The sequence below is a fragment of the Terrapene carolina genome, unplaced genomic scaffold (genome assembly GCF_002925995.2).
Source record: "Terrapene carolina triunguis isolate 2854851 unplaced genomic scaffold, T_m_triunguis-2.0 Scaffold33911, whole genome shotgun sequence".
Classification (NCBI taxonomy): Eukaryota; Metazoa; Chordata; order Testudines; family Emydidae; genus Terrapene; species Terrapene triunguis.
This window is the reverse complement of record NW_020698262.1, coordinates 10,306,720-10,330,266: the sequence shown is the minus strand read 5'-3', so window position 1 is coordinate 10,330,266 and position 23,547 is coordinate 10,306,720.

Genomic DNA, 23,547 nt, shown 5'->3' with positions numbered 1-23,547 from the left:
TGAAAAGAAGAGTTCAAACCCAAGCCTTTCCACAACACGCACCAAACACCTCACTTCCTGAGTCACAATAAACACAGCAAAGCAGGACTCACACAGGAAGACCATACAGCCCCCTGGTATCCGTGGGAAGAGCTGCTAAGGTCTCTCTACCCACATCATGGCATTTTCTGTTACTCAGGGTTTATCTCAAAAGTGAGATACTGGAGCGTGGTGGGTGGAGGTAACCGCAGATAGCACAGTTATCAGGAGAAAGAAATCTTTGCTGCCTCAGCGGATTGCCTATAGGTGTGTGAGTGAGAACATGGGCGGTTTTGTCTCCGACCTGGGCGCCTGCAGACACAGTTGTAATCGTGGAAGCTGGGAGAATTGCCAGAAGCAATCAGGCCCAATTCTGCTCCCGCTGAAGTCAACAGGCATTTTGGCACCAACATCAGAACCTGCCCCCCACTAGCAAGGCGGAGCAGAGCACTTGTACTAGGAGCTGGAGAAGCTACCCCCAGCGGGACGGGCGAAAGATATCAGTGTGACTGTCTGGGGAAACAACTAACCGTGCAATCTGTTAGTCTCCCAGGGAGATGGCGGAAGTCCCACCAGTGGAGACATTTCCGTGTAGACCAGACAATGCACTAGAAGATACTCACTGGGGCCAGGGCTGAACTGGAGGAGGTGGGCTAGATGTTCCAATGGGTCTTCAGTGTCTATGGTTCGCTGAACGTGGGGGCAGCTTCTCCCAGGGTTTGCAAAAGGGAGGTGGAAATTCCGCCGGGAGCGGCTCCCGATGGGAATCAAGGAGTGAGTGCGTGCTCTGGATCCATCGCGCTTTCACCCAGGCTTTTCAGACGAGAAAGGCCTGAAGCAGCAGCTGTCCCTCTTTCATTACTCGCCCTCCTTCCCCCTTGAGCTGAGAGAAGCTGCGTTAAAGGCGGATCTTGCTGAGCATCAGTCTCTGAGGTGCTGACCTGCAGCTCAAGCTATTTACTGCTCGGGCTGTGGCATTGGGTTGACTGGCTCTGGGCACACACTTCCTGTCCCTGCCCCTGCCCCAGAGCTGCAAAACACCCAGGAAACACAAATGGCCACAGCCAGTGTCTGAGAGGGCTGCACAGCAGACAGATGGATGCCACTGCGGGATCAGACTAGAGATGGAAGATCTATTGGGCACCATGCCCAGCCCTGCCCAGGGTGGGTCGGTCCTGCCAGCTACAGAACATTCTCCAGTGCTATGTCCAGTCCCACTTTAAACTACTCGAAGCAATGGGGTTTCCACCCCTCCCTGGCTGAGACTGTCCCATGGCCTTTTCGAGCTCAGCTAGTTGCCCGTGTTCTTCTGGCTTCCCCCTAAATTGGTTTCATCCCATAGCTTCTCTCTGGGACCCCAATCCTGTGAACTGCTGAGCATCCTCAACTCCTAGGGAAGCCAGTGGGTGGTTAGGAGCCCAGCCCCTTGCAAGATTGGAACTAATACCCTTGGGGATCACTCTAAACAACTCCTGGGTTCATTCACTCCTGATGGCATTATTTCTAGAGTAACAACCTCCCTGAGCCCCACCCCACCACCTCTCTGCCCAAGATCCCCCTGTAACTTGAAGGACCAGGTTCCAATTCTAGTTACACCCATGTAAACTCAGAGCGAAGTTACCCTGGATTGACAGTGGTGTCCAGGAGACCCGAATCTGGTGCCCAGCCCCAAACCCTGAGCCAATGGCTTTTGAGATTCAAATGCCCCTACCCGCTGCGCTGACTTGGCAAGTGCACTGGGTTCTTCTAGCCCAGCCGCTCACACGCTAGCCTGAAGCAGCAGCCACAGGAAGCTTCCCTTTCAGTGACGTGAGCTGGTTTCACTTCTGCTTTTCCCAGGCTGATCTGAAAGGAACCCATGCAAAGAGGGACCTGTGCACCAAGCACATCCACCCTTTCAATAGCTGTCTGCCCAGCTGTAAAAGGGCAGCCAGGGGCTAGCCATCACACCCAGGCCGGCTGCAGGGCCCACTGGCAAGGATGTTGCGCAGGACCTGGCTGCGTGGATGTACCAGGGTACTCTCTGGGCCGTCGATGCTCCTTCTCGGGTCACATGATGCCCACACTAAGTCCCCAGCCTGAGCCTTTGGGTTTAGTGGATGTGCCCCGATGGAGATAAAAAACGAGGCTCCAGCCGTGTCGCGGGCTGTGTGGGAGATGCCCAGCTATGAACTGTCGGAGGGGCTTTAATGCACAGCTTAGTGTGCTACCCGTAGCACAGGGGGACTGTTTTTAAAGGACCCCTTATGCCGCTCCCTATACATGCACATTGGATGCCAGAGGAAAACCAAGACACTTTTCCAAGGATGACCTAGGGCTAAAAGGACTCTGGCCCAGGGCTTCGAAACCTTGCGGGGCTCACATTACAGAATGGGAGGGGCGGGCAGCGGGGCACTGGGGCTCACGGAGTCGGCTGTGAGGGAAGGCTGCCATTGGGACTCCAGTACAGTCCGGCGGGCACCAGAAGTAGCTACCATCTGCTGGCTCTTTGGCTTTCGTGGACTCGGGCCAGGCGCTTATGGAGCAAGCGTTCACCCTGAAAAAGCCATGGGCACAACAGACTATTTCACTGGGTGTCTCAGTAGAAAGAGCAAGAACTGGGGGAGCCAGAGAGCTCCTGTCCCACCCGCTGGATCTCATCCCCTCAGGGCAGGGTGGTGGTATGTTGCATGGAGGAGCTTCATAGGTCGCTGTTCTCATCATAGGCCTGATCTGAAGCCTTCTGAAGTCCTTGAGAGTCTTTCCATGGGCTTTGGATCAGGGCCTCTGTGAAGGAGAGGAGGGCGTCTGCCTCCGGGGTCGCCATGGCAGCACCTTCCAGCCGAGCCCAAACCAAAAGCCACCCAAGGTGAAAGCTAAACTAGAAGCGCAAAGGGGGAACTGTGCTCATCAGAGACCACCATGTGCCCATTTAAACCAGAGGAACCGTCTGAGTTGAGAGCCAGCTCTTGGGAGACCTGGGTTCAGGTCCCGGCTGTGCCACATACTTCCTGCATGACCTTGGGCAAATCACAGAGCCTCTCTGTGCCTCGGTTCCCCAGCTGTAAAGATTGCGAGGTGCTCAGATACTGGGATCTTTCATGGCCCCCCCATCACTGATCAATCCGAACATATCCTAGGCTTGGGGGCAGTTGGAGCTGGGTATCTGGTTTGGCCCATTCCTGGGACCCAACTGCGAAGATCCACTCCAGACCTGGATCCCACCTTCCCAGGGACTCTGAGCTACTGTGGTGGTGGGTGAGCCGCTGCTGTGTGTGTGGGGGGGTCTCCGCAGGGTTCTCATCTCATGAGCAAACATTAGAGGGTTTCCCACCAGCAAAGCGGACGTGCCTCTGGCCCGGGGCCTGCCGCTTTGCGTTGGACAGCGCTGAGGTGGAACAGGCTCCGTAGCCCACTCCGTTTAAAGCAGCTCGTCTCATTACGATGATCGACTGGCGGGCTGCTCGGGATCAATCGCTGACAGGCCAGGGCTGGGGGGAAGCCACACACAGGCCGCCACTTCGCAAACGTAGCTCCAGCAACTGCCAGCGCTTGAGCAGGGACCAGTCCGCAAAGGGGGGAAACTTCTCCCTTCCGTCCGCCCAGTGTTATTTACTGAGGGCCTGATCCTGAGCAGCACTGAACGCTCGCCTCCAGTTAAAGCCAGTGGGAGCGTGTGTGCTGCCGGAGCCAGCCCAGGAGCCTCACTTATCACCTGCTTTCTCTGACCCTCAAATCCTGGCCTCTCCTCTGCCCCCCACAATGGGGCCGGGGTAGATTGAAACTAAACATACCCCCCCCAGCAAAACTTGCCCCTCAAAGATTCATTCCCAGTGCACCCTAGGTTTAGGACCCTACCAAATTCAGGGTCCATTTTGGTCAATTTCATGGCCAGGGGGCTTTTAAAAATTAGTCAGTTTCACATTTCCAGCTGGTTACATCTGAAATTTCAGGGTGTTGTAACTGGAGGGGTCCCGACCCAAAATGCGGTTGTGGGGGAGAGGGTTGCCAGGGTATTGTAGGGGGGTCGTGGGATTGCCACCCTTACTTCCGCCCTGCTGCTGGCAGGAGCGCTGCCTTCAGAGCTGGGCAGCCGGAGGGGAAGGCTGCACGCCGGCACCCAGCTCTAAAGCCAGCAGCACAGAAGAGAGGGTCGCAGGGTCTGGGGGGAGGGTTACCATATGTCTGGTTTTCCTGGCTGTCTCCCGCACAAGTGGGGGGCTGACAGCTGGAGCCGCAGCCTCTCCATGTGGGGAGGTGACAGCTGGAACCGCTGAGCTTCCTGCAGCCAGGGGAGATCCCGGCGGTGGGGTCTGACCTGCCCGGGGAGCAACTCCTGCAGGGGAAGAGGAGGTCTTGTCCCTCTCCCTCCCCAGCCGGGACTAGCAGCTAGAGCCTTGCACAGGGTAGGAGCCGCTGGCTGTGTGCCAGATTTCACAGGGGAGATCAGCTTTCACAGTCCAGGACACGTTTTTCACAGCTGTGAATTTGGTAGGGCCCTACCTATGTTCCTTGATCTTCCTCCATCAGCCCCAACATGGATTTCTTCTCCCTGATCCCCCCCGGGGGTCTCCATCTTCCCCACCCAGCCTCCTCTGAAAGAAGCTTGGTCTGTCACTAGCTCACTATTGTGCTGGGCACCCTCTGCCCGCCTGTATCCGCAGCACCCTGCAGGGTGATGGTGATGTCTCTCTTTCATTTAGGGACCCTTCTCTACTCCCGTCTTTATCTTGCCACATCTAAGAATGGTCCCAAGGCACAAGGTGGGATCCAGCTCCCACCTCTCCAAGTGGAGAGGACAGCCTGGAGCAAAAGCTTTGCTCGGAGGTGGGGTGGCAGCATGTGTAGACATACCCAAGCTGGCTTTGATCTAGCTAACTGAAGAACCTGTAATAATGAAGATACCAGCACGGACTTCAGGTCCTATTACCCAGGGTCCCATGGCTTGTACAGGCCATGCTGAAGCCCGAACTGCTGCGGCTTCACTGCTGTTGTATCTGAGTAGCTGGATTAACGCTAGCGTGGGTGTGTCTACACATGCTGCAGTCATGCCTCTGGACTGCAGTGTAGATGTCCCCTTAGCGAGAGGCCAGTTGCATAGCCCGGTTCTGGATCTCAGTTCAGATTCAAAATCTTCATGGAGTTTCTGGGCTAGAATTAGATTGAGAAGTGACTGTACTTTAAATCTTCCCTCCTACTGGGCTTACAGCCAGAGAGGCAGGCCCCAAACATCCTCGAAGAATGGGGAAGTCTGACTCCAGATCCAAGCTGTGGGACCCGGGGGTTCAGCTTTATAACCGGCCTGATCTAGAAAACCATATGGGAACCCCTCAAACTCTGTGAAGGTTTAGATCCGGCTCTGACTCCGCATCTGGGCTTTGTGGCTCGGCACCATTTGTACGTTAAACATTCGCTGGATTGAGGACTAGCTGTTCTGGGGGCAGAGGACATGCTGGGTTACGTTGCATGGGGGCAGGTATGAGGCTGGCTGCAGGGAGCTGGATCACATGGTACGGCTGTGCTGTTCCCCGGCAGCTTGACAAAACACCTAGTTTACCTGCATTGGCTCCAAAGACAGGATAAATCACCCGTATGTTCAGTGTGGCATGGGGCGGCTTTTCCCCGCTTCTTCCTGGGAGATAGTTTTCAAGCCACATTCCCCAGAGCTTTTGCCCGAGGGAACTGGCACACACCAGCTGTGCATGGAGCCCTCCTGGGACCGCGAGGCAGCAGCTTTCCAGGGCTCAGCCCTCGGGCTCTGCATTAGCGCTGACAGCATTCCCTGGCACTGGGCTAGTCCCTTGGCCAAGCAGCCGTAAAAGCTAATGGGTGATGCAATATTCAGCACTCGCCCACTGAGACAGTGGAGTGCATTAGAGCGCTCGCTGCTGCTTTGCAAACAAGCTTCCCCAGAGCAGCCCCCATGCAGCTGTTCATTCAGAGATAGTGGGGAGAGAGGCCTCCCCAACTCAGGTCCCGCGTCTTGGTGACCATCTCTGACCCAAGAAGGGCTGGACGGGTGCTCCATCTGAGCCCATGAGCACTGCTCCAACCGCTGGCCAGAAGGGGTCGCTGTTGAGAGCCGTTCACTGCCAAGGGTTGCCAGCACAGTCCCCCTGAGAGGTACGCGTCTCCCACCCCTAGCAGCTGAGCTCCCTGCCTCTCTGGGGCTCCCGAGAGATGCTTCCTCCCGCTGGCCTGGGGTTCATTGCTGCTGTGACCGTCTCTGAGGAGCTGTCTGAACAAACCCTCATCCCCCCGTTCCATGTGGGAACTGGGAGCCGGTGAGAGGAGCCCCCGGCAGACTCGGCCACCTGGTGGACAAAGTGTGGGCGTCGGCTCCCCTCCCCTCGGTTTTGTCACAAAGCTCATCAGTCGAGGGGCGCAGCTGGGGGGTGCCACAGGCCCTGGGTTCAAACTCTGGACGAAGCGCATTGCCCCTTCACAAAGAGCCCCCGTTTGTACAGATGCCCAGCTGGAGCAGGGGCTGCACGGGGGGTCCGAGGAGGATCAGCAGCAAATCGACCTGGTGGGCAGATGCCCTGGCAGTGAGATCACTGAACAATGTTCCAGGGGAAGGGGTGGAAGCCCCATCCATGAATCACTTGGCAACATTAGGTTTCAGAGTAGCAGCCGTGTTAGTCTGTATCCGCAAAAAGAACAGGAGTACTTGTGGCACCTTAGAGACTAACAAATTGCCTTTCCTGTAGGGAACAGTCCCACCCCAGCTGCAGTGTGGAGCTGGCCGGGGCTGATCTCACTGGCGCTTTCCATCCCCCAGGGAGCAGTGAGTCACCACCTTTCCTTGGAAGCCATGGGGAGGGGCCATCTGCAGCCACCGGCTGAGCTCCTCCTCCTGGGTGGGTTTGTCTGCAAAAGCAGAAGTGTGTGTGCATCAGCCTTGCCAGAGATATATCCCACCACAGCCGCGGGAGCTCCACATCCCCTTCCTCATTAAACCCACAGTCCTGTTGGCTGGCAAAGGGGGGCTCCGAGCCAGTCTGTGCATCAGTCCCTGGCCTCTCAGCCTGGCTGCCAGTTCCCCGGGACATGCGACAAGCACTGCGGGCTCTTGCCAGCTGTGGTTTTAGCAAGTCATATACATAAATCACTAACGGCCTCCAGCTTTCCTTCAGCCTCCAACGCCCCCGGGTTATTGCAGCCATAAAGCTCACCGTTGTGCCAGCTATACGAACACCAGGCATCTGCTGCTGGAGCGAGGGCCCATGCCTCTGCCCATAGTCACAGCTGGCCAATTCCTGCATCACCAACCCGGAGTGGCCAAAAAACCACGAGGCAGCCCTCCCCCTCCGCCCCCCGAAATCACGAGATTACTTTAAAATCTCATCATTTTTAAGCCAATCTGATGGGGGGTTGGGGGGAGGGGAACTGGGCTTTGAACATCCCCAGGTCACATTTTCAAGCCAGGAAGGTGAAAATTGTTATTTATTATTTGTGTTGCGGTACCTCCAAGGAGCCCTAGTAATGGCCCGGGTGCCCATTGTGCCAGGCGCTGCATAAATACAGACAAAAGGACACTCCCTTGCCCCCAGAGAGCTCAAACTTACTATTTTTTCTAAATTGAAAGTTGAGACCCTTCCCTAATCACAGGACTCTTAGCAAAAACACCAAATAGCACGAGACTCATGATCAAACCCCAAGAGCTGGCAGCATTGCCCTCCTACACTATTCAGGTCTGGTATCTTTCCCTCCCAGGCAGCCTTGCCTGTGTGGGACGTACCACTGCCCGGGTGGCCTGAACACAGGGCTGGGTGCTAGGAAATTCTGGGTTCTAATCCCCACGTGGCCACCGACTCCCCATGCATGTAGTGAAAGTCTCTGCCTCAGCTTCCCCTGCCTCTAAAAGGAGAGCAACACTCACCCACTTCACAGGGTGCCCTCCCTCACACTGGGAAAATGCTGAGTACAATAATCATTGCTCACCACAGAAAGAGGCAGATACAGCTCTGGAGGGAAGTGGCTCCGTGGGCAGCTCTGGGTGAACCCCATTGCTGCTCAGTTTGCAGCCAGGAGTGGCCTGGCTCTCTGTGAAGGAGGCAGGCTTGGGGCTATTGAGCTAGGATACAATTTTGCTGGGCAGGAAACTGAGGCATGGGGCAACTACACATCAGATCCACACAGAGATTCTTTGCGTGGGATGGTTGTAACTGACCCTGAATTATGGAGACCATGTTTGCCAGCATGTAGCTGTACCCAGCATTCAATCTTCTTGGGGGAAGGAGACTAGCAGTGTTTTCTTGTTCTTCATAAGGCCTGTTATCTCTACATAACTGCCCTGCCCCCTTTGGACGATGACATGAGCTGATTGTTATTATTGATGTTTCAGTAGCACCTGGAAGCTCCGGCTGAGATTGGCGTCTCATTGCGCTAGGTGCTGTACTAGAACTTAGTAAGAGACAGGCTCTGCCTCGAAGAACTCACAATCTAAATAGGCTAGAGTAGGAGCATTATTCCGATTTTACAGATGGGAAACTGAGGCCCGGGTTGACTTGGCTGAGTCGGTAGCAGAGCTGGAAAGAACCCACATCTCCTGCCTCTCAGTTCAGTGCCTTAAGCACAAGACCGCGCCTCCTCTCTGAAGGGAGAGATGGAAAAGAGGGAGGATCGGCTCCTGTGTCATGGGAGTTCTGCCCTGGAGAAGAGACAACGCTGTGGAACCTGAGAGGGGCAATAGATGCTCAGCATGGCTACAAATTGTACCAACAGCCCTATCCAGATTAAAGGGGATGTCCCCAGAACATTCCCAGTTGTGGATTCTGAGCCCTAGTGGCTCCCAGGTAAATTATACCCTGCTAAATATTTTGAGGTTGCTGGAGATTTTTCTAGCCCAGTGGAAAAAACCCTTGAGGAACCAGGAACGTTACATTGCACTCTGACTCTGCCCAACACAGCAAGTGGTGAGCGTGCTGCAGGCCACACAGACATGCAAGGGCTGAAGTGCATTCTTACCTTTCAGGCAGGATAACTTAAGTCCCATGTTTTCATCCTTTTAGCGTGGAGTGGCTCATAAATTAAACGCACAGCGCTCCGGATCTGCTCCTCTGCTTCACGACTGCTGCAAAGAGACGAACATTTCAGAAAGCGCCCAGACAGGAAGCAGCACTGGTAGGTTTCTCTTGTTTTGCATTTGAAAGGTTCTCTAAGGTGGCTCTGTCTAGCTGTGTGTATATATACACACATATACAGTGTCGAACTGGGAAACAACAGGAAACAGTGGTATTCATGACAGAAAAACCACTAACTGACGTCATGGCACCTGATGACTCAATTTTTGTTGTTTAGTTTAAAGAAGAACATTTAAACTTGGGGAAACTTTCAAACATAGGCTATTTGAGTGTGAAACAATTTGCACATATGCTTTTGTATCACCAGTGAATCATGGTTAGTGAGAACTTCGCCACTCCCCTCTTCCTGTTATGTGATCCAGCAGAGTCCAGCACTGTATTACGGGGTCACAATTGCTTCCAGAGAAACAGATGATGAGACCATAATCAGAGGAATCTGACACACAGGAAATAAAGACGGGCCCACAGCTACAAAGTTTGGGTCTGGGGTTTTAGTTCAGACTCTTCTCCAAGAGGAAGACTTTGCACCCACGGAGTTCACAGTCTAAAGAACCACATTCTGCCCTAGGTTATGGGTGCATACCTCCCACTGACTGATTGCAACACAAGCCTCTCATTTGGAGCTTAACTGGGCAGACCCTTGTGCCCAAAGAATCAGAGAAATTTAGGACTGGAAGGGACCTAAAGAAGTCACCAAGTCTTGCCCTCTGTTCTGAGGCGGGACCAAGTAAACCTAGACCATTCCTGACAGGAGTTTGTCTAACCTGTTCTTTAAAACTTCCAGTGACGGGGATTCCACACCCTCCCTTGGAAGCCTGTTCCAGTGCTTAACTACCCATAGTTAAGTTAGAGTTAGGTTTTTCCTGATATCTCACCTAAATCTCCCGTGCTGCAAATTAATCCAATTACTTCTTGTCCTACACTCAGTGAACATGGAGAACAATTGATCACCACCCTCTTTATAAAACCTTTTACATATTTTAAGACTGTTATCAGATCTCCTCCCCGCCTTCTCTTCTCTAGACTAAACATACACCGGTCTTTCAACCTTTCCCTATAGCTCATGTTTTCTAAATCTCTTATTCTTGTCACTCTCCTCTGGACTCTCTCCAATTTGTCCACCTCTTTCATAAAGTGCAGTGCCCAAAACTGGACACAGGACTCCAGCTGAGGCCTCCCCAATGCTGAGTAGAGCTGAACAATTATCTCTGGGGTCTTACATACGACACTCCTGTTCGTACACCCCAGAATGACATGGAGCCCCATTAATTTCAATGGGGCTCTACATAGAGTGCATGGATCCGCTTGCCCAGTGCTCAGTGCAGGATTGGGGCCATAGACAGGTGCAATGCAAAGAATTAAGGTGTGAGTGTGGGAGCGGGTAGTACTGGGAGGCAGGGGGACCAGCACGGGCAGCATGAGCAAAGCGTGATTTTTAAGGGGGGAGGTAAAGGAAGTGGCTTGGAGGCGTCACTTGTGGCCAATGAGGTGGAGGTAGTTTAGAGCATAGGGGGTAGCATGGAAGAGGTATATAGCATAGGGTGGGAGAAGGAGAGAGACTGCAGTTGGAAGAATAGCTCCTGGCCTGATTCTGATTTCAGCTGCACCAGGTTTACACCAGCTCAAGTTCACTGACTTCAGCCGAGCTACTCCTGATTTACAGGATCAGAATCAGGCTGCTTTGGTGTCTGGCAGCAGAAGAGGTTGGGCTGGGAGGAAAATGCTTGCCAAAAAACAGATATCTTCACTAGCAGCACAGGGAACTCTGGACACACTGCTCATTTCTCTGTGCATAAACATTCCCTGTTCCAGCTGGACTCCTGTGGGAACTCCCTCTTGCTACCACCTAGTCTAATATCCACTCCATCCCCCACCGTGGGATGACATCCAGTCTTTGCAGTGCATTGACTCAGTGACCTAGCAGCAACTTTCCATCTCTGTTGGCTATGATCATATATATCAAAGGAGCTTGATTCTGATCTCAGGAAATCAGGAGTAGCTCTGCTGAAATCCTTGTCAGTAGCCGTGTTAACTGTACATTCAGCTAACACAGTGTTGCATTTAATCATTAACTTCTGCTCAGCACCTCAGGGCTGCCATTCGGTAACAACAGGTAGTAAAATATTAATTTCACTTTACATGCAGCCCGATTATCTGGCCTTAGAAGTGGCGGCTGTGTGCCCTGCCTCAGAGAATCCAAGTGGCACTCTGGCTAGCCCATGGCACAGCTTGGAAGGCACCTGTAGAGTGTACCTTGCGCAAGGCAATGCTAATGGAACACATGGAAAAGCTGGTATGATGGACAGCTCTCGTGTTCCACGCTGAGACACCATTGATTTCCCTTCTTTAATACTTTACCAAAACCCACGTGCTTCACTGCTCAGACAAGCACGAAACAAAACGATACCCGCAAACCTGCTTTGCTATCGCTGCTAATGGCACAGCTACGGTGCTGCACCCGTGCTGCTGTAGCACCATAGTGTAGACGCTTCCTACATCGACGGTTCCATCCATCAATGTAGTTCATCCACCTCTCCGAGCGGCGGTATCCAGGTCCGTGGAAGAATTCCTAGCTGTGTCTTCACTGAGGGTTCGATCGACCTAACTACAATGCTCAGGGCAAAACATTTTCACAGCCCCGAGGGATGTAGCTAGGTGGTTACACTTAATTTAAGTGTAGACCAGGCCTTAGTGAAGCGAGGCCTACGTTCAACGTGAGGGCATTTCTCCGATGGTAACTTTTGAATGCCGCATCCGATCAATTTCAAAATGTCCAGGAATGTTCCAGGCATCAGTGGGCAGAATTCTATTGATTTTGGGGAAAATCATAAAGCCAGAAGTGGGGAGCAGGGGACGCGCCAAGCCCTATGGCATCTGGTTAGCACATCCATCAGCTGGAATTGTCTATAGATCAAAGACCTCTTTGATGGGAGTTATTAACACCCTCCAGTGTGGCAACATCCCCATCTAGGCTCTGCCCATCCTCCCAATGGCACTTGAAATGGGGACCCCTGGACATCTCTGAGACAGACAGAAAAGAAACAACTTAAATTACAAAGTGTGTGCGTCGGGCAGGGCACACATGGGGGGATTCAAGCTTGGCCAACAGAAGCAATGAAGTGTGTGACCCTCTCGACATAGGTAGGTTAAAACAGGAGCAGGGGGAATGGGAGACACACGGAGCCCCTGCCATGTGGTGGAGTGAGGACTGGGTGGTGGGGGAAACACAGAGCCCTTGGCAGTGGGGAAAAGGGGCACCCAGAGTGCCAGGAATGAGGAAGGCAGTAGGAGGGTTGCAGGGAGTTCCTGAAACACAGGAGGATGTGAGAGCGAGAAAGCTGCTGGGAGGGGCGCGTTAAAGAAGACAAGAAGCCCTTGGTGTGTGCAATGCGTTCAGCCAACAGAAACTACGAAATGTGTGACCCTTCAGTAACATCTTGCTAAACAAGACTGGATTTTTTTTCTTGCCAGGAGACGGATGTTCTTGCTAAGATATGGCACTGGCCCCTTCTAAACAGCTTGTCTGTGTATTTATCGACATTATGTGATGGGATGATGCATTAACAGTACAAGTCTCATGTTTTTCTATAATGCCTTTCATCACAAGAGCTGTCAAAGCACTTAAACAGAAATTGTTCAACACTGAAATGCAGCCAGCTCTGGGGGGAATATGGCAGCTGTTTCCCAATGTAAAGTAGCACCACACAACGAATTAGGACAGAAGGTGGCAAGAAATGCTAGGAAGTGTACCGCTTTATGCCAACACAAGGTTGAAATACACTCCATTTTGTATTTGCGAGGCGTATTCCCAACTGCATATTATTGAAATATTTATTTGCTGCTCTCTTTGATTTTGTCTACACTCGAAAAGTTTTGCTGGCATAGCTACACCTGCAAACCCTCCCAGTGGAGACGCAGTTTATACAGGCATAAAAGTGCGTCTGTCGGCACGGCTCATACCTGTTCCCCAAGGGACATAAGCTATGCTGGGAAAAGTCCCCATATGCTGGTATAAGTGTGTCTACACTAGAGCTTGTACTGGCATAGCTATATCAATAAAAAACAATCACACTCCTAACCAAAACAGCTGTGTCGGTATCAGTTTTAAGTGGAGACCAAGTCTTAGGGATCATAGGATAAGATTGGAAGTGACGGGGCAAAAGCCTCAGTAGCGTTATTCCCATTTACACCATCTTGTCTTCCATCTCCCTCCAGCTGCTGGGACAGACTGTGCATCGCTTGTTCCCTCTAACCTTTCAAAGCCAGAGATCCCGCCAACCCAAGCCCCATGTGGTCCTAGTCTTGTTAGGATTCACGTCACCGATAAACCAGTTTGTGGCTTGCTAATTGGGAGAGAGCTGTCTGGCAACAAGACCTGTGCTAGACTGGAGGCTGGATACGGCGAGATTGGGAAGTACTGAGTCAGTTGTGATTCTGCCCTGGCACGTCCAGTGAAACATTTCTTCCCTCAGCAGAGGAAGCGTGCAGTTCGTTTTGGGTTACCCAAATGCAGATACTTACACTGCGTATGTGTGTCACCGGATTTCTGCTCCTCTGCAACAGAGACACCCCCATCCAGCACTCTGCCTGCCCTTGACTCTCTTTTAAAAACACATCAATCAACCTCTCTGTTACCTCCAGAACTTAAATTCAGCCGCAGCTGTCCGGAGCAGAGCTCCGGGAAATATTTTCAAACCCACAGGGTAGGAGCCCCGAGCCCCGGCGCCCCCCACCCCACAGGGCTGAAGCCCCGAGCTCTGGTGCCCCACTGCTGAAGCCCAGAGCCCCGAATGGGGGAGGGCATGGGATGAGGGGTGGCTCTGGGAAATACTCTATGAAAATTTAAGCCCTGGTTACCCCAGATCAAATCAAACAGCCCAGCAAAAGACGTAATGCAATCCCCCAGGACGGGCTACCTCTGCCCATCACCCATCTCCTCACTGGCAATTGGGGAGAGGCCGGCTGTGAAGGTTAACTCAGGCTAAGCAGCTAAAGGTACTTATTTATACAGCCCCCATCCCCAGAGCATCAGAGCACCCCCGGATCAGGCCTGGAGGCAGGCCAGGGCTGTTGTCCACAATTTACACCTGGGGAACTGGGATATGGAGAGACTAAAGGACTTAGCCCCGGTCTACACTCCACACTTATGTCGTCACTTAGGGGTGTGGACCGACCGAACGCCCAGTGTAGACAGTGCTAGGTCGGCGAGAGGGCTTCTCCCCTCGCCGTGGCTATCACCTTTCGGGGAGGTGGATTCACTACACGTCGGTAGCGTCTTTACTCAGCGCTATGGCTGTGCAGCTGCAGCGCTGTAAGTGTAGACAAGCCCTCAGAGCAAGAGATTGAAGCTGGGTCTCCTGAGTCCCACCCAAGCTCTGTAACCACTAGACCACGCTGCCTCTTTAAAGGGCTGGTTCAGACCTAAGGAGGAAGGGAGTTCCAAAGGTCTGGGGACCCGATGGAGCCTGCCCGCCAGCCACACTCCCCTCTCTGATCCTAGTGGGACTCCAGCTCAGGCTTCTATCAGCATATGATAATCTTCAGAAGTTAGAGAGCCAAGCGCGCCCACCAGGGCTCATGGCTTCAGCCCTGCTCCTCCTGAAGCCCCGAGCCCTGGCACCCTGCCACGGGGCAGAAGCCCTGAGCTCCCCCCTCCCCAGTCTGGCAGGTGGAGAATGGGAGGGGCGTGGGGGGCTTGGCGAGCTGCACTTTAACCATAAAAGAGCCACATGTGGCTTGTGAACCACAGTTTGGCCACCCCTGCTCTATACACTTCCGACTTACACTGGGATAGCCACATTGGGGACATGGCTGTGAACAAACCCCGCCTCCAGCTGACATCGCTATGCCAACAACCCCCCTCCCCCAGTGTAGACGCAGCTAAGTGGGCAAAAGAGTTCTTCCCAGCATGCGTCCCTCCCCCTGGCAAAATACTGCTTCTGTCGGTACATGCTGCATCTACGCAAGGGGGTTATGGTGACATCGGCTCCCACGTATAGACACGGCCTTAGGTAGGTAGGTCCTCAGGCCCTTTGAAATCAATGGAGCTACGCGCTCAGTGCGACACTACTCAGGGCGAATAAGTGTATCAGAATCTGTGGCTGCGCATTTCCCGTGTAGCCAAAATGCCCCTTCCCACTAGCGTTTGCAGTGCTGTAGCCGTGTCGGACCCAGGGTATTAGAGAGACCCGGCGGGTGAGGTAATAGCTTTACTCCCTGTGGCTTGGAAACTCGTCTCTTTCACCAACAGAAGCTGATCCAATCAAAGATCTGACCTCACCCACCTTAACAGGAATGTGACTAAATATCAGAATAGTGCGGGAATTCCTGTTTCACAGGCAGAGGGGCCTGTGCCTGCTATGGCAAGAGACAATCTCGCAGTTACCTCGAGCTGCCCCACTCCGTCTGTTACCCTGTGCTTAGATTGGAAGCTCTTTGGGGCAGTGAGCATCTATTGCAGGGGTTCTCAAACTGGGGGTGGGGACCCCTCAGGGGGTCGTGAGGTTATGACATGGGGGGTCGCAAGCTGTCAGCCTCCACCCCAAACCCCGCTTTGCCTCCAGCATTTATAATGGGGTTAAATATATTAAAAAGTGTTTTTAATGTATAAGGGGGGGGGTCGCACTCAGAGGCTTGCTATGTGAAAGGGGTCACCAGTACACAAGTTTGAGAACTACTGATCTGTGTCTGTACAGCGCCTAGCACAATGGGGCCTGATCGGGGCCCCGGCCCCCTTGCAGAACAATGCTGCTGTAGCCAGGGCGGAACAGACGTGCAGAAGACAGGTGGATGTAGATCTTCCTGCATCAAGGTTTTTACAAGCCCCAGCAGGAAGGGGTTTGGATTTTGTTGTAAAGCTCCAGCCTGGAATGCATTTACTCAGCCCCTGAAACCTTTACACGCTTATTGCCCTGGTCCGGTGGAGAGAGACAAACGGACCCCAAACAACGTGGCGGTGACTGACAGCGGGGAAAGGCCCCCGGGGGCTCCGGAGCAGCAAGGGAATCGCGTTCCCAGGCGCAGCCAATGGCAAGTTCCTCTACCCGCTACCGCCACCCTGCCTGCGCCCAGCGCAGCGTTGAAAATGCCGCCTGCCCAGCTCGTTGCGCGGAAGGGACCCGGGCTCTGACCCCGACGGGTCTGCGCTCTGGAACAGAATCCAACCCCGGGGCCGTGACAGCGTCTCCCATCAGAGGGGCCAAGCTGGGAGCCGGCTCTGCCTTGATTTCCTGGGGGTGAGCGCTGCACCCCCGCCCCCCTACCCTGCCCGGAGGAGCCAGAGACTGGAGTGGGGATTTCGGGAGGGATCTGGCCGGAGAAAGTTCCCAGGACGGCCGGGGAGGGCAGCCCGGGGGCTGGGGAAGGAGAAACTTACCGCCGCTCAGCCACCGCCTCCAGCCCCGCAGCCGCAGCCCGGACCCGCTCCCGCACCACGCGAGCCTGAGGAAGGCAGCAGCCGGGCGAGCCGGAGAGGGGGGGCGAGGGCGATTTGCATATCCCTGCCTGGTACCACCTTCCTGAGTCACCTCGCCAGCGGCAGGAGCGGCGGGGAGGGTCCCTCTGCTCCCCCCTTCGCCCCTGGGCTCTGCTCCCTCACTGGGGCTGCCTCTTCCCTTAGCTCCGCGGGGGCTGCATGGAAGCGGCTGGTGGCTTTCCCCGGGGGGTGTCTCGGACACACGCCCACAGCAAACTGGGGGGCGGGGGATGCGCCCTGGCAGATCGGGCAGGGAGGAGAGGGGGCCGGGTAAGGTTGTGTTCAGCCCCTCTCCCATCTCCAGCCCTCATCCCGGTCTCTGCAGGGCAAGAGCCCTTGGGCGGCACATATTTCCCCCGCTGAGAAAACGCCTCTTCTCAATCCCCTGAAACCAGTCAAGGGCTGCTGGAAACTGCCAAGGCCTCCTTAGACCCGCCAGACTGGGTCAGACCAAAGGTCCATCTAGCCCCATGTCCTGTCTTCTGACAGTGGCCAGTGCCAGAGGGAATGAACAGAACAGGTGATCACCAAGTGATCCACCCCATCGCCTATTCCCAGCGTCTGGCAAACAGTTAAAGTGTCTCCCTCCCTTTAAGGCCAACCTGTTTTATACTTCTTGTAGGCAGGGTAAGGAGAGTTCAGTTCTTTCTGTAGGCCTCGCTCAGCAATACACCTGTGCAAGCACCACTGTTTCCCCTCTCCAGTGAAATTAGGGTGACCAGATGTCCCTATTTTATAGGGACAGTCCTGATATTTGGGGCTTATTTTTATATGGGCTCCTATTACCCCCCACCCCCATCCCAATTTTTCACACTTGCTATCTGACAGGTTTCAGAGTAGCAGCCGTGTTAGTCTGTATCCGCAAAGAGAACAGGAGTACTTGTGGCACCTTAGAGACTAACAAATTTATTAGAGCATAAGCTTTCGTGGGCTACAGCTCCTCAATATATGTTTCACTCAATATACATCCGAAGAAGTGGGTTGTAGCCCACGAAAGCTTATGCTCTAATAAATTTGTTAGTCTCTAAGGTGCCACAAGTACTCCTGTTCTACTTGCTATCTGGTCACCCTAGGTGAAATTGAGGGTAGAAGTTAGCCTTGCGACTGGAACTAAGCGAATCACTTCGCTGATGCAATGGGCAAGCACAGATTCCATCCAGTTCATTGCGCCAGAACGGTGGGGGCACCGGAGCCGTTAAAAGCCGCAAAAACGGATTTTTTTGGCAGGGGGGAGGAGGTTGCCAGCACTTTGGTGAAAGTTCCAGATCTGTGGAGAAAGCAAGTTTTCGAAGGGTCGCTTTTCCAACCACATTTCAAGTATTGTTGGGGTGGTGGGTTGGGTGAAACATCATTGCCGCTGGAACCACCACCCATCATTTAAGATAGCTGTAAGGAATCCTGGAGCTCCTTTATGAAACAAGAGCGTTCTTCACCCCAGTGAAGCAAGCACATGCCACTGCCCAAAACAAAGGGGCATGTGAGACCACTCAGGAATGTGAACTATGTAAGAGAGGGGTGCGGCTAGGTATTGTTTTGGTGGTAATAGTAGTAGTGTGTGTGTGTGTGGGGGGGAGATGATGTGAATAAGCAGGAAAGAGAAGCAGAGACTACTGAGAAAGCAACAAGGAAACTCCAGCCACAGCTGGAAGAAGCACTGCTGAGCAAGACCCTAAGAAAAGTCTAGAGAGAGAGCTTTTGGGCTCAGTGCTGGCTGATAGAGGCTTAGAACTGGGGTGGGGGACACTGGGCAGACAACCAAAAATGCCATTGAGTTAAGTGTAGGAGCTCACTTTGCTCAGCCCACTGGGTTCTGATGAAGCCCGAGCCAAGAGATGGATGATAGAATTTACCTTGTTCAGCTGACCAGCTGCTGCTGAGCTGAGTATCTTAAGTGAACTGGCTACATAGTTGATGCCTTTCCTAGAATTATTGGAAAGTGGAGAATGTTCAAAAAAATTCTCAAATTTTGAACTTTTTCAATGAAAAACTGGAACAACGTTTTGACAGCTCTATTGGAAGGTCTAACGGCCAGGAGGTTCTGGTCCGGACTATAGGCAGAAAGGTTCTTCTATATGCCCAATGATTACAATGTGTACCCTAAACCAATTGCATTGTATTCAGTGTTCCAAGAACATTGGGATTAAGGGATGTTTCCTTTCTGACTAGTTATTACATGGCTGTACTCTAGCTACAGATCCTGTTTGAGCAGCTAGAAATCAACCAGTAGCTGATAAGGTAATTTACATGTGAACTAGCCCACTGCCACTGTTAAAATAGTCCTAGAGTCGGCCTGGCTAGGAATAGCAGTCTCTTTGCTCCGCGACATTGAAGGCAGGACTGGGTGTGAGCAGAGGAAAAGGCCCATCATGGTCAGGATGAAAACAAAAATATTAGTGGATAAACTGTGTGTTAAGGTAACTGCAGTCTGGTTTGGGGGCTGCAACACAACCTAATTTGATTGGATTATCTTATTTATGACAACAGGAGCAGCTTTTCCAGTCCCTTCCATCTGAGGATCTCAAAGCACATTAAACATTAATTCGTTAAAGCCTCACAGTCCCCTTTGGAGGAATGTTTCATTATTCCTACGTTAGACATAGGTAAACTGAGGCACTGATGCTGGAGGACCACACAAGGAGTCTGTGGCAGAGGCAAGGCTGGACACTCAGATCCTACTTCAGTGCTTTAAACAGTACACACGCTATGCTTCCTCTGTCTCAACCATGACATCCTTTCATTTCCTGCCTGCAACTGTAGCTACCACTAGTGGTCTCAAGACTGGGATTGCGAGCTGCAATACAGGGTCTGAAGGTGTTTTTTAGGGTTGGTTGGCGTAACCAGCTCCACTGCCATTAGAATGGCTGTAAGGCAACAGGCTCATGGTTTAGTAACTTATTTATTTGTGTACATTTATCTAGTACCAAGTATCGTCGGGGAGAGGCAGACAGCAGCTAGATTCCCTGGATGGCATCTTCTGGATGAGGCTGACAGTAGCTTGATTCCCAACTACTCCGGATGTCTGTCTCCCAGGTGAGAAGCTGCATGACCTCTGGAGCGGTGAGCAAAAGCATTTAGATTTTCCTCAGTGTGCCAGCTCAAAGACGCATTGTCCCTGGTGACTACCAGGGAAAGGCCTGATAGTCCCATTCCAAAGGAGCTGGGAGGGTGGTAGCAGTAGATTGGTTTCCTGTGGGAGGGTAGTAAGGTCTGGCTCTGCTCCAAGGGGTAGTAGAAGCACCTCACCTATTAACCACTAAGGAAAGAGAGAACTGAAATCTATAAGTACATTAGTATGAATTATGAATTCATATAAGTACAAAATAACTGCACCTGCCAGTACTCCACACTGTGCTGCCTGTAACCCATGCAAGCAATCACTATCACTCAAGCATCCCAAGACATTTCAAACAGGATTATGAACAGAACTTTACTCATCACATATTTGAAGAGCTAGGTTCTTTGTCTTCCTATTCTTTTCCCTGCCAACCCGCCATTTTGCTACCTGGGCCACCACTCCCTGATAGATTTTCCTCCATTCTATGAACATCTAGCTCTGACTTCACCGCTATTAACATGCAGTAATGACAGTTGCAGGAGGTCGTTATCCAAGAGCATACTGGTTAAAGGTCTGCCATATAGCACGTGGGTTGTTTTTTTCCGGGGGTTGTGCTTTTTTACTGGCTGGTTCAAATGACCTGATGCATTCAATACATCTCATAATCTTCCCTAGGCTAAATGTTAATTAAAACTAACTGAATGTAGTGCTGGTGAGGGGTGCTGTAATGATAGCATGAAGTCTTCTATATACCAGCATCATGGGAACCAGCAGAAGTGGAAGTTTCCCCTCTGTCCAGCCAATGTGCTTCAAGCCTGAGCAAAAGAGACCACATATAGGAGTGGGAAGGGAGCTCAGAACTGGATTAGAAAGCAGATTGCTTGACTCCTAGTCCTGTCCTTTAACCACAAGACCCTGCTCATATGGTGAGGATCAGAATCTTGGTCCGAGGGCCAATTAAACACTTTGGATCAGTAGGTTCAGAGGACAACTTATTAGCTGGACTTTGGAAGACCCCAGGTTTTTGTCATGGGATACTTGCTTCAATGGACCATTTGAGATGTTGCACTGTTAGAGCATCATTCGGGGTGGCCATATATATACCTCTTGAAGACCACCAAACTCCAGTAGAGAGGTTTGGGAAGCCAAGACAGGATTGTGTCACATGAATTTTGTGGAACCTCTAGGACAGTGGGTCCCAACTTGTTCCGCCGCTTGTGCGGGGAAAAGCCCCTGGCAGGCTGGGCCAGTTTGTTTACCTGCCGCGTCCGCAGGTTTGGCCGACCGTGGCTCCCAGTGGCCGCAGTTCGCTGCTCCAGGCCAATGGGAGCTGCAGGCAGCGGCGCGGGCCAAGGGCGTTCGTGGCCACCGCCGCCCGCGGCTCCCATTGGCCTGGAGCAACGAACCGCAGCCACTGGGAGCCGCAATCGGCTGAACCTGCGGACGTGGCAGGTAAACAAACCGGCCCGGCCCGCCAGGGGCTTTCCCCGCACAAGCGGCGGAACAAATTTGGGAACCACTGTCCTAGGATACTGATATAGAGTCTTGGAGAATCACTGAGTACAGAAGCCAGTGTGTCCCATTAGGATCTCACAAATATTCCAAGCCAGTAATGACTCACACTAATTTCAAGGAGTTGTGACTATAAAATATTTCTGGCCCATGTCATAGTGTGTTTCAAATCTCCAAGGCATTGCTAAGATACAATCAGAGTTTTAGTGCACCAATTAAACATTTCATGTGCTGTCAGTTCCAAAAATCTAAAGGCAGTTGCTATGTTTCCAAAGGAACTTTAACACACACCTGTCCCCCTGGTAATCAAAGGGTTGAAGAATCATTTCAGTTGGAGAGGTCTTGTCTACGCATGCTCTACTCAATTATCCATCAGATGATTGCAGCTTTCACAAGCCAGTTTTAAAGATGAAATGGCTTGTGCCTTCCACCTGGAATCATCTAATGGCTTTATATCACTCTGCAATTCTACTCTCCAGGCTGTTGCCTCCCTTCCATCCATAGCCTGACAAGGTTGGGGAAATGCCTAGCCCATCACTAGAATTTCTAAGAGACAAAGGCCACCTTGACCAATTGCTGAACAGCCACATGGAAAGGTGAAACAATTTCACCTTTCACACAATCCTATTAATGGAAACCCCAGACTACAGCTGACTTTCTGTTTCAGTTCACTATGGTTTTATCTCTGTAATCTTTTGCAGAGTCAAAAATGAAATCAAGGATAAAACTGCCAGTGCAGAAGCCTTTCTGATGAGAGAGCCAAGCTGGGTTAAAATAACGTCTAAAGGGGATAAAGACAATGGCCTCAATCAAGCCCTAGTGGATACATGTATATGGTGCAACCACTACCTATTTTGGAATGATTGATTCAGGGGAGGCTAGAATGGCAGCACGGAATTAAGATGTATTGGCAGGGCAGCATGGGGGCCTAAAACCCGAATTATGAGATGTTATCGGAGGGTGGGCAGAGCAAGGAGAAGCAACTTGCACAGCTTCTTTTGTTCAATAGATGGCCGGTGCTTTACAGTTCCCACACACAACTGTCAGTGGCTTAGGCCCATTAGGCTCCTTTCCAGAAGCTACATTAGCATGTACAGCAGAAGCACTGCTCACAAATGCAGGGCAAGCAGATTTCATCTCAAGAACATTTTCCAAGTTCCAATAAGATTTAAGTTACCAACTATTAAAAGCTTCCTGCATTTAACATTTCACTTACTCTTTCTCCATTGATAGCACCTTCCAGCTGAGGATCTCAAACACTTTACAAACAGAGGCAGCCCATGCCTCTTTTTCTCCTTCCACCCTCTGTGTGTGTCTTCTCCATTTAGATTGTAAGCTGTTTGGGGCAGGAACTGCCTCTCAGTATGGGTTAGTAAGCACCCAGCCTCACTGGGATCTGCCTCTCTGCACTGTCATACAAATAAAACACTAGCAAGTTAAGCCTCATCACACACCACTGTCTCTACTGTCTTTGGCTAGGTCCACACTACTCGCCTGATTCGGCGGGTAGAGATCGATCTTCTGGGATCGATTTATCGCGTCTCATCTGGACGCGATAAATCAATCCCAGAAGCGCTCCCCCGTCGACTGCGGAACTCCTGCTCGCCGAGAGGAGGAAGCGCTGTCGACGGGGGAGCTTGCCTGCGCCACGTGGACCCGCAGTAAGTAAACTTAGTTCGATCTAGGAAACGTCGACTTCAGCTACGCTATTCTTGTAGCTGAAGTTGCGTTTCCTACATCAATCCCCCGCCCCAGTGTGGACCAAGCCTTTGTCTAGATGGGAAAACAGAAGGAATTTGGCAGCCTGGTTTTCAGAAGAGCTGAGCAACCACAAATCCACTGAACCCCCTGGCAGCTGCAGGGGAGCAATACCTTTGAAAATAGGCTCCAAGGCCCAGATCCTCAAAAGCATTTAGGTGCCTATCTCCCACTGAAATCAATGGCAGTTAGGTGCCTAAATACCTTTGAGGATCCAAGCCCCAGTGATCTGCACAAGATCTCACAGCAAGTTTGTGGCAGATCTGGGAACAGAACCCAGTCTCTGGCATCCCGCTCTATTTATTTAGGTTCTTATCATGCTGATGGGCCCCATGATATCTGAAAGCCAAGTGCTGTGTTTTAACCACTCTGCATCATGCGTCTCCTTATATAAACATTTGCTGTTACAAAGAGTACCCTGATTAAAGCTGGCACAAGGCAGCCTTCGTGTCTGGAATTATGAAGAAGAGACGTGGGTCAAAATGTGCCAATTTGCTTAGGCTAACAGAAAACTGACAAAGTGCTCAGCCTCCCACTTCAATTGCATGGTAGCGGGAAAGGAAAAAAGCTTCAACTTTATTTACAGCACAGCAAACTACATTATATAGGATAAAACATCCCCTGCAGGCCAACCACCATCCCCTAGTTACCAGATATTTGACATT